This window comes from Vespa velutina, unplaced genomic scaffold, assembly GCF_912470025.1.
Source record: "Vespa velutina unplaced genomic scaffold, iVesVel2.1, whole genome shotgun sequence".
NCBI classification, from domain to species: domain Eukaryota; kingdom Metazoa; phylum Arthropoda; class Insecta; order Hymenoptera; family Vespidae; genus Vespa; species Vespa velutina.
Window position 1 is genome coordinate 447876 of NW_025920071.1, and position 10363 is coordinate 458238.

At 46.0% G+C, this 10363-nt stretch overlaps 1 pseudogene; it reads left to right on the top strand.

Moving 5' to 3' along the window:
* The first annotated feature begins 9236 nt into the window (after positions 1 to 9236).
* On the top strand, positions 9237 to 10102 carry LOC124957496 (annotated as a pseudogene).
* The last annotated feature ends 261 nt before the right edge of the window (positions 10103 to 10363 follow it).

A 10363-nucleotide genomic window follows, 5' to 3' on the forward strand; every position in this document is an offset into this window, starting at 1 on the left:
CGCACAAGACGAAGGCCATGGCCTTCCTCTGCCTTATGCAGACGCAGGACTGTCCCACCCCCTAAGATTTGCCTTAGAGGGGTTTTCGTAGATATTAGGCCCAGCGTTAAATACCTGGGTATAGTGATAGACTCGAGGATGTTGTTCAGGCCCCAATTCGAGGCCCTAATCCCTAAGGCAGAGGGTATCCTCCGGTCCCTTAGGAGGCTCCTTCCGAATCTTCACGGACCGTGGGAGAAGAAGCGACTCTTCTATGGCGGCGTGATCTACTCGGTGCTCCTTTATGGGGCGCCGGTGTGGTGGCGCGCCGTCGTGGAGGATACGAAGATTGGGCGGGCAGTTCGGAGCCTCCAGTGGAAGGTGGCGATTCGGATGTGCTGTGCCTATAGGCTGTTAGAGCCGTATACTGTAGGTATACGGCTGTTAGAGACGCGGAAGAACCTGTTCCACCGCGTGCTAAGGCTGTACTAGGTGCTCTTGCCAGAAGGAGGGCAATAGAAGCATGAAAGGCTGAGGAGCTTGCGTTAGCAGAGATCACTGCAGCAACGGGAGTGTGCGCGAGGGCGGCTATTGCCGAACGGTTGGCTGAGTGGATTGGGAGGCCGTTCTCCATCGGGACGACATTCCACACTACACAGCTGATGACCGGTCATGGCTGTTTCTCAGCGTATTTATATAATTTGAAGAAGATCCCCTCCCCACAGTGTTTCCACTGTGGGGGAAATGAGGATATGGCGGAGCACACCTTGATCGACTGCCCGGCGTGGACGGATGCTAGGAATGAGTTGATCGAGGCGATGGGTGGAGGGCAGCTAACGCTTCCTGGGATAGTCGGGGTCTCCCTGACTGTTCCGGGGGGATGGGCGGCCTTTCGGACCTTCGCTGGGCGGGTCATGCGAACCAAGGAGGACGCTGAGAGGCGCCGGGAACGATCGCCTGATCAAAGACCTGTGAGTGAAAGTGCGAATGTATGTGTGGAAAGAAGTGCGAACAATAGGCCGCATAGGAGAGTGGCTCCAGTGCGGCCACCTCGGGCAAGGCTCCGAGCGGCTCAGGCGGCGCCTGGCTCAAGCGTCGCCTTTCCATAGATGTATAATATACGGGCGTGAATCGGCCTGGTCAGTGCACCATGGGGTGGGGACCGGGCCACATTGTATATAGTTAGGCGCCCCCAGCCCCTACTCATTATCTGCTCCCCCGTAGAAAAGCACACACGGAAAGTAGGAGAAATAACCGTAAAGCACCGTTTACTGAGGTAGACGTCGAGGAAGTTTGTACGAACTCATCCGCAGAAACGTCAGGAGAATCGTCCGTTAATTCGTCGAACGCGACCGTAGAAGCGGACCAGGCTCCCTCAGGAACCCCTGAGGAGAACAGCCCACGTGAAACCCCCGATTCGTCAGGCGCGGGAACTGCGCATCACGAATTAAAGGCCCTGCGGGTAACCTTCTCCGAGCCGGGCGCGACAGTCCCAACATGCGACTTAATTTCGGAAACAACCCCCCCCCCTCAGTAAATCGCGAGCACTCAAAAATCCACCTGTTACAATTAAACATGGGCCGATCTAAGACAGTAACAGGTGAAGTTCGCGAGCTCATTAGCAAGAAACGCCTGGACGTTCTGCTCCTGCAGGAACCGTACGCACAACGACAAGGGACAGGATATGAAATAATAGGTTTAGGTAGTACAACTAAAATAGCGGCCACCTACGAGGAAAGACCCTGGTCAGCGGTGGTGGCGACCAACCCGAACATCGCGTTGCTCTTCATCTCGCAGCTCAGCACTCCGCACTGCGTATGTGCAGAAGTGCAAGCACCCGGCTCCTCTTTCTACGTTGTATCGCACTATTTCAAATACAGCGATGAAATAGAGGAGCACCTTAGGCACCTGGAAACGGTACTTCGTGCACTAAGGGGGGAGAGAGTTATTGTATCGCTGGACGCAAACGCGCGATCACCTCTCTGGGGACCTCAGGGCACAGATGAGAGAGGTTCGAAGCTAGAAGCCCTCATTCGGGCATCCGGGTTTAGGGTTATTAACGACGTGAAGCAGGCACCCACATTCTGGACGACGAGAGGCTCCTCCTACATCGATGTCACCCTCTCGTCCCAATCCATGAGCCGACTCATCGGCCAATGGAGGGTTAGAACAAATTGGACGTCCAGCGACCATAATTCGATAGACATCGCGATACACCCCTCGAAGGCTAAGTCGTGCGGTGGGGGGAGTGCCCGAGGCGCGGGAAACAGGAGGTTCAACACAAGGAGAGCCGACTGGGACTTGTTCGCCGAGCGGCTACTCGCCCTATCTGCGACAAGACTGGAGGGAAGCAGCTTAGGTTCGGCTTCAGAAGTAGAGACAAGAGCCAATGTGCTCACAAATGTCCTACAAACCGCGTGCTCCGAATCCATGCCTCGGAAAAAGGCCTATCGAAAGTCCAACCCGTGGTGGACGCCGGCGCTAACTATAAGGAAAAAGGCAGTATTCAGACTAAGGCGTGCGTTCCAGCGAGAAAAAGACCCTACTGCGCGTCTCTGGGTAATGCGTGATTATCGTGCGTCGCTGCGAGATTATACCAAAGCTGTACGTCGGGCGAAAATAGACAGTTGGAGGAAATTCGTTTCAGAACAGGGTAACTCGGAACCGTGGGGGTATGTTTATAAACGACAGGCAGGTAAACTCCGCGTCGAGAGGGTAATTAACACTCTCAATAGGGAAGGCGGGAAAACGATGAATGTACGCGACACGGCAAAAACCCTCCTCGATTCGCATGTCCCGGACGACTGCGTGTCCGAAGACACCACGGAACAACGGGCAGTGCGGAACACGTCTAGGAAAGCTCCCGAAACCGCGGATGCTCCTCCCTTCACGAAGGAAGAGGTCGCGCGTGTCATAGGCTCCCTAAAGAACGGAAAGGCCCCGGGGCCCGACCTCATCGAAGTGTGCGTTCTCAAGAGAGCCTTCTCTCTAATCCCTTCTCATTTCGTAGACCTCTTCAACGGGTGCCTCCACTGGGGCACATTCCCCACCATCTGGAAGGAGGGCTCCCTAAGCGCTCTCCTTAAAGGTGTTGACAAGGACGCGGAAGACCCTAAGTCATATAGGCCCATATGTCTACTCTCGGTAGTAGGAAAAGTTCTAGAGAGGCTACTAAAGCTACGCCTCAACGAAACATCCCTCGCGCCGGGAAAACTCTCAAACAAGCAATATGGCTTTGTCCCAGGACGCTCCACAGAGGACGCGATAGTCGAGATGCGCCGTATAGTATCAGAATCCCAACGAAGATACGTCGTAGCGCTGCTGTTTGACATCTCAGGAGCCTTCGACAATGTCTGGTGGCCATTGGTCCTCAAGGCACTCCATGATAGGGACTGCCCAAGAAATATCTTCAGCGTCATCACGAGCTACTTCGCGGACCGCAAGGTCAAAATTGCGCTAGGGGAACATGAGGTCTCCAAGCAGGCCTCGAGGGGATGCCCGCAAGGATCGGTCCTTGGTCCCTCCTGCTGGAACCTCATATTTGACGAGCTGCTACGGAAACTCGAGGAATCCACGGATGTTAACGCGATCGCGTACGCGGACGACCTACTCGTTATCGTAGACGGGGACTCGAGGAAAGAATTAGAGGAAAAAGGGAATCGTGCGGTGACCACCATCACCGGATGGTGCTCAACGGCAAAACTCTCCATTTCGGAACGGAAAACGGAGGCTATCGTCCTGAAATCGGACTGGGTTAAAAGAAAACCCATCGGCAGGAGAGGAGGGCAACGCCCAGATAGGAAGCGGAAAGCGGCGAGGAAAACCGATTTAATGAGCAGGCCACCCACTATTAGGATAGGGAATAACAGTGTTAGGTTCAAGAACTCCGTCAGATACCTCGGGGTCCACTTTGACAAAGGACTAGGGGTCACGACACACTGTCGCTACCTTAACGACAAGGTCGGGCCACTATTCGCGAAGCTAGGCAGATTAGCAGCTAGGGAATGGGGGCTACGCCACTGTGCCCTTCGGGCGATTTATCGAGGTGTATTTACACCTACGGTCACGTACGCGGCAGCAGGATGGTCGGACCTCTGCACCGAAGGGAACCTTAGGAAGTTAAGCGCGACCCAGCGATCGGCCCTTATCTCGGTCACATCAGCGTACCGTACGGCGGCGACAGAGTCCCTATGTGTAGTGGCGGCGGAGCCACCGATAGATCTCCAGCTGATGAAGCGTAGGCGACTATACGAAATCAGGAAGAACAGAACCGTAGAATCAGCGAACCGGCAACTGGAAGGCGCTAAAAGAATGCGAGCGGCAGCGAGACAGGTTGTAGATGAAGAAATTCTTAGGTGCTGGCAGTCAAGATGGGAGAATTCCACAAAAGGAAGGACCACGTACGGCTATTTCCCGGACATCAAGAAAAGGATGGGTGCCCGTTTCGTCTCTCCAAATCATTATACCACTCAGTTTCTTACAGGGCACGGAGCGTTCAAGGCCAAACTAGCATCGATGAACGTCATCCCGGAAGCAACATGCGAATGCGCCGAGGAGGACACGGTTTCGCACCACGTCGCTGATTGTCCGGTCTTCGATCCCCAGAGGGTGGCTCTGGAAGAAATTCTCCGCGGAAAGAGTTGGTCGGAGGCAGCGAGACATCTTGTCTCATCGGCTGAGACCTACTCCCTCTTCGCGGAGTTCTGCAAGGAAACCCTCCTTATCAAGGGTTATTAGCTTTAGAGTCCTGGTCAGCCAAGGTTGTCGGAGCCTCGATGATGGGGGCGGGTGCCTGTAATCATCTCAGGTTAGCCTACCCCCGAGCAGGACAGGGTCGGAGAGGCTCGTATGCATCTCCCTATTTTTTTTTTTTTTTTTTTTTCTTCTTCTCTTACACCAAACTCCGCACCCGCAACCTGTAATCCTTCCCAATCCCATCCCATCCTACGAGACGAGTGCCAAGGGTCGTGGTACTGTGAGTGGGCCTCCCCGTGGTTCCCCGTGGGCACGGCTGGCATCAACGTGGTGACTCGTTGTAACGAGGATGCTAGTCGTGGCTAAACCGCTCACCCTGCCCGCCGGCAGGAGTTTTGGGTTTTTCCGAATCCGGTTTCTTCGTAGGGGTGGCTGCTAGAAGTGGGTAGATCCATAGCGTATGCCCTAACGGGCGAGGTAGCATAGGTGTAGGCATCTCTCGGATGCCCACCTTTACAATATACTGTATATAGTTAGGGAGTAAATGCGTCTCCGGGGACGCATGGGTTCCTGTCGAGTGCGCCGTACTGGTATGTGTGGAAATGTATGAACGAATGAGAGCAAGGCGAATTCCGGCCTGACTCACCGAGGAGAGGATTGAGTGAATTTGTAATACGCATATGCGCGATCCCGCCCAATCCCCTTTCTCCTCAGCATGTTAGTATTAAGAATCGGGAGGTTTTTTTTTAACTTTAAATTTATAACTCGCCCGTTCTCTTTGAACGTAAACGAGTCTCATGTGGCAAAGCGAATGATTAGAGATCTTGGGGGCGAAACAACCTCAACCTATTCTCGAACTTTAAATGGGTGAAATCTGTGACTTGCTGGAACTATGTTGCCATGAGAAATTTCGGATCAGAGTGCCAAGTGGGTCAAATTTGATTAGCTAAAGTGGCGCTGTGAGATGAACCAAACGCAGAATTAAGGTGCCTAAGTCGACGCTTATTTGATACCATGAAAGGCCTAGGTTGCTTAACCCTTAGAGCTCTATGGATGCATATATGTGTTTGGCGAAAGTCATACGTGTGGCCTAAGGCCGCATATATGTGTTTTCTTCAAGTCATTGGCCAATACTAAGAGCGCATATATGCGTTTGTCGATTTTTTCAATAAAAATGCAGTCATTCCTGTGTAAAATTAATACAGGGGCACTCATTAGTAATTTACTTTACTTAGGTAGCGGTTGGGCGTTATTAGGGTCGTAAAAATCTCCGGGAATTTCCGAAACTGAAATTCCATTTTACATCCCTCTCTTTAACCAGTTAGATTTCAAAATAATTACCTGCATTGTCACCTTTTCTCGACTCTTAGCACTTAAACTGACTCAGACAACAGTATCGTCTTGTGTATGTAAGAAACTTACGGTCTCGCTCGTGTCAACAACGATAATGCCGTATATGATTTGTTTGATAATTTTTTATTTGTGATATAATGTCAAATCTATAAAATGTCAAATCTTGAAGAATATTTCACAAGGGATGACAGTGAAATATAATACAGTGAATCACTATCATCAGACATTGAACAAGAAGAATTAATTGATGAAAGAAGAACAAATAGAAAACGGCCCAGAAATTTAACGCTTTGCCGGCCGTGCATTTATCGAATAGTCGTTATGCTGCCGCCGGCGAGATTCACGCAGGTTCTACTGATCGCCAACGGTGATATTTACGCAATTTTTCGCAACATAAGTAGTTGGAATATAATTATTATTAAAGAAGGCACTAAAATAACTGTTACACTATTTTTATTCCATAGTCTTATATTTTTTAATTAGTACTAAAACATTTTATTTAAAAAATTTAATTCCTAGGATTCATAGTTCTTTTTAGTATTATAATTTTGAAAACATTTTCCAACATGCAGGAAGAACACATATATGCAGTGGAACTTCTTTTCTTGGCGGCAGTGCAGATTTTACAAGCCCTTCACGGGTTTTGAATTTTCCCATTACTACTAATACGTGTTATGCTATGTTTCCTCATGTCCACGATAAGCCTGTCTGGTGGATCATACCTAGGCAATCTTTTATTACATTGAGCAGACAATTTTGATTGTTGCTCCTCTTCATTCCCATTAATCCATGTTACTGCAAGATTTAGTAAAAATTGTTTGAATCTAATAGGATTTTCGGAATTCTTTATGCATATCAGGTACGCGTTGAGTAATGCACAGTTTATGAGGTATAAAACCGTTTTTTGGTCTATTTTTTTGTTTTGCGAAGTATGGAATAGTACGATAGGTATTGATCGGCATGATCAACACCTTTCATAAATTTATTATACTCCCGTATGCGAATTGGTTTCATGCTCTCTTTTTTTCTTTTACTCGCATATTCCACCATGTCTGCTGAATGTATCGTAGAAATCATCGTTATCAATTTTTTGGCGAAATTCCATTTTTATACCAAAATCTTCCCTTTTCTACGAAATTCCATTGACTTATCTTTCAATGTAGCAGATTTTAAACAATTTGGCACTCCTCTGTTTGCTCTAATTGTGCCACAGACGTTTGTTTTATGCTTTAGTAACTCCTCTGCAACTTTTACACTACTATAATAGTTGTCCATATATACATCGTGCCATAAATTTAAATATGGTGATAGCACGGATAATATTGTCGCAGTTATCGATTTTCCTTGTGCGCAATATATTTCTAAACTGCATATATAACCACATGTCGCCTCACACACCATACGGACTAAAATTCCATATTTTATAATTTTCGCAGGGTTATATGTACGAAAAGATAGCCTACCCCTCCATGGAATGATACCTTCATCCTGCGATAATTCTTTCTCGGGTTTATAAATTTTTTGAAACTTTTCTACCAAGTTTATGTAGACTGGTGTTATTTTATCAAGCCTTTCTTGGCAATACTCATTATTGCTGAAGTGCCAATACTTCCATAACTGCCGAAATCGGTTTCTAGGCATTGTATTCCCAAAAATAGGTGAATGTAATCCAGGGTGAGTAGACCAATAATTGTCTTGTTCTGGCTTTTTTACTATTCCCATTAGGATAACAAGCCCCAAAAATTTTTTCATTTCTACAACATTTGTATCAACCCAAGCTTTATTCTTTGTTGATGCATTGTTGTTATCATTATTCTGTTGATTATGATATAAGTTTGTTTGTGTGACAAACAATTTAAATAAATTGTCCCCAATGAACAATTCCATAGTTGATAATATGTCTGGTATGTATGGTACCTGTAACCCAAACTGTTGCAGGCAAGCATGAAAGTCAGGTTTAAAATCAACTTCTGACCAATCATTTGCCACGGAATTCTTTTCATCACTTTTAGATTCACTAATTATTGGTCTTCCCTTATTTTCGAATCGTCTCACAATTATATCGCACCCACTGTCCGAATCACTTTCACTTTCAGAGCAATTATCTTCTTCTGATAACAGATCAGCATATATTTCCTCATCATAGAGCATTTTGAAGGATATGTTAAATCTTGTATTAAATTTAACGTAAGCTTCCGATATTTGAAGGCTGCAAACAAGCGTCCTCAAAAAATATTTCAATAAAAGACAGTCTGGTGAATTGGGAGGGGAAAACAGTTGAAACCAATGTTTCCTGACCGTCAAATGTTTCTTTGCAATAGTATGTCTACCCATACAAACGTCGATATGAAGCATCATCGTTGGCGAAGATAAGTCACGCGTACGTGACAGCGGCCGATAACCGTTGGCAAGCAAAAGTCACGCCAGCGGTAGACAAAGTGTTAAGCACATAATCAGATGAGGAAAATTCAGGAGAGAGCGAAAATATTGAGACCTATCACCAAGATGGAACATTATTCTGGTCAAAAAGGAACTTAAATCCTGTAGTACATGTTTTTGACGACCAAAGTTCAGGAGTAAAGGGAAATCTAAATCCAGAATCAACACCCTTAGACGCCTTTCAAATGATGTTTCCGAAAGAATTAGTGTGTGAAATCACCGAGCAGACAAACAATAATTTCAAATGCGTATAACAGATTATAACAAGAGTTCCCGTTTGAAGAATTGGAAGGATACTTCAGTCTGCGAAATGATTTTTATGCATTTCAATGCTAATGCCACATTCGAAGAAACTTTCGTTCAAGGAGTACTGGTCGACGGACGAACAGCTGAAAAGCGGTAGTTTCCGCAAAATTATGTCACGGGATTGGTACATGATGTTGTTACAAATGTTGCACTTCAACGATAATAATACAATCACGGACAATCCTTTAGCCAAAATACGGTCAGTTATCAATAAGATAAAAACTTCCTTTTCACAATCATTCGTACCGTACGAAAATCTATGTATCGACGAAAGTCTTTTACTTTATAAAGGCAGATGTTATTTTAAACAGTTCATACCATCTAAAAGAAGTAGGTTTGGCATTAAATCGTTTGTCCTGTATGACTGTAAGACTAATTATGTACTGGACTTTATAATTTATACCAGTCAAAAAACAAACGTCAAGAAAAGTGACACAGCCATTGGAATCTCTGGAGATGTTGTAATGATGCTGCCTCAGCCGTATCTCGGAAAATGCCATACAGTGATTGTAAATAATTGGTACACAAGCCCACTATTGTATACTTTGCTACACAAGAAAACCAACGCATTTGGGCAGTACGGAAAAATAGAAGACAAATGCCCCGCACGGATTAAAAATTAAAGAGAGGAGAAACTTGCTAATGGTCGATTAACATTTTATTGGCAATAAAATGGCATAACAAGAAAGAGGTTTGGATGTTATCTTCTGCACATGAAGCTAGATTGACTGAAACTGTGAAGAAATATTATCGTACAGGAGAAACCATCGTGAAACCATCGTGAATTACTGATTATAATTACAAGATGGGTGCTGCAGACAGAGTTGATATGATCTTAAGTACACTTAATTCAGTAAGGAAAACGATAAAATGGTATAAAAAATTGTTTTTCCACTTGTTAGATTTTCGCATATAATGCATATATTTTACATCAAAATTGTACTGGTACCAAACAAAAATTTAGTGAATTTCATTTAGCGCTAACGAAAGACATTTTACGAAAATATTCACAAAGTAGAAGCGTGGCAGGAGGAGGAAAAAGAACACTACGTGGTGGTAGGAAATATCATTTATGCCGATTACTCGCGTCGTCTTAAGATCCGGTTCACCACCACACGGATTTGGGAATTTTTCCTACGGAGATCATTGACATACACGAGGCAGTTCCTTATCGCCTCGTACCTATCACAGTAGAAAAGAGGATCAACAGCCAAGTGACTTATCACCATCCGATCCCCGGGTGAAAGGCATCAGAGTAATTCCCAATTGTCTATCACCCGTCAGCGCTACTGAAGAGATTGTTTCAACGGAAGACATTTCATATTATTGACCGTCCCGTGCCACGAAATGCGCATAGCAGAAAACGGCCAAATAGGACACGAATCTCACGAAAGCCGGAGCTCATCAGATAAATCTAGAACTTACATTTTCTTTGAGGCTTGTACTGAATGAGACGTAACAGTACGAACCGACGCGACATCTCCACGTGGCCTTCTCCTGGATATTCAAGGATCGAGGAGAAGGTTCAGACACCGTCGAAAATGCGATGCTCTTCGCTTTCTAAATCCTATCTCCCTGTTAGAGGTTAAGT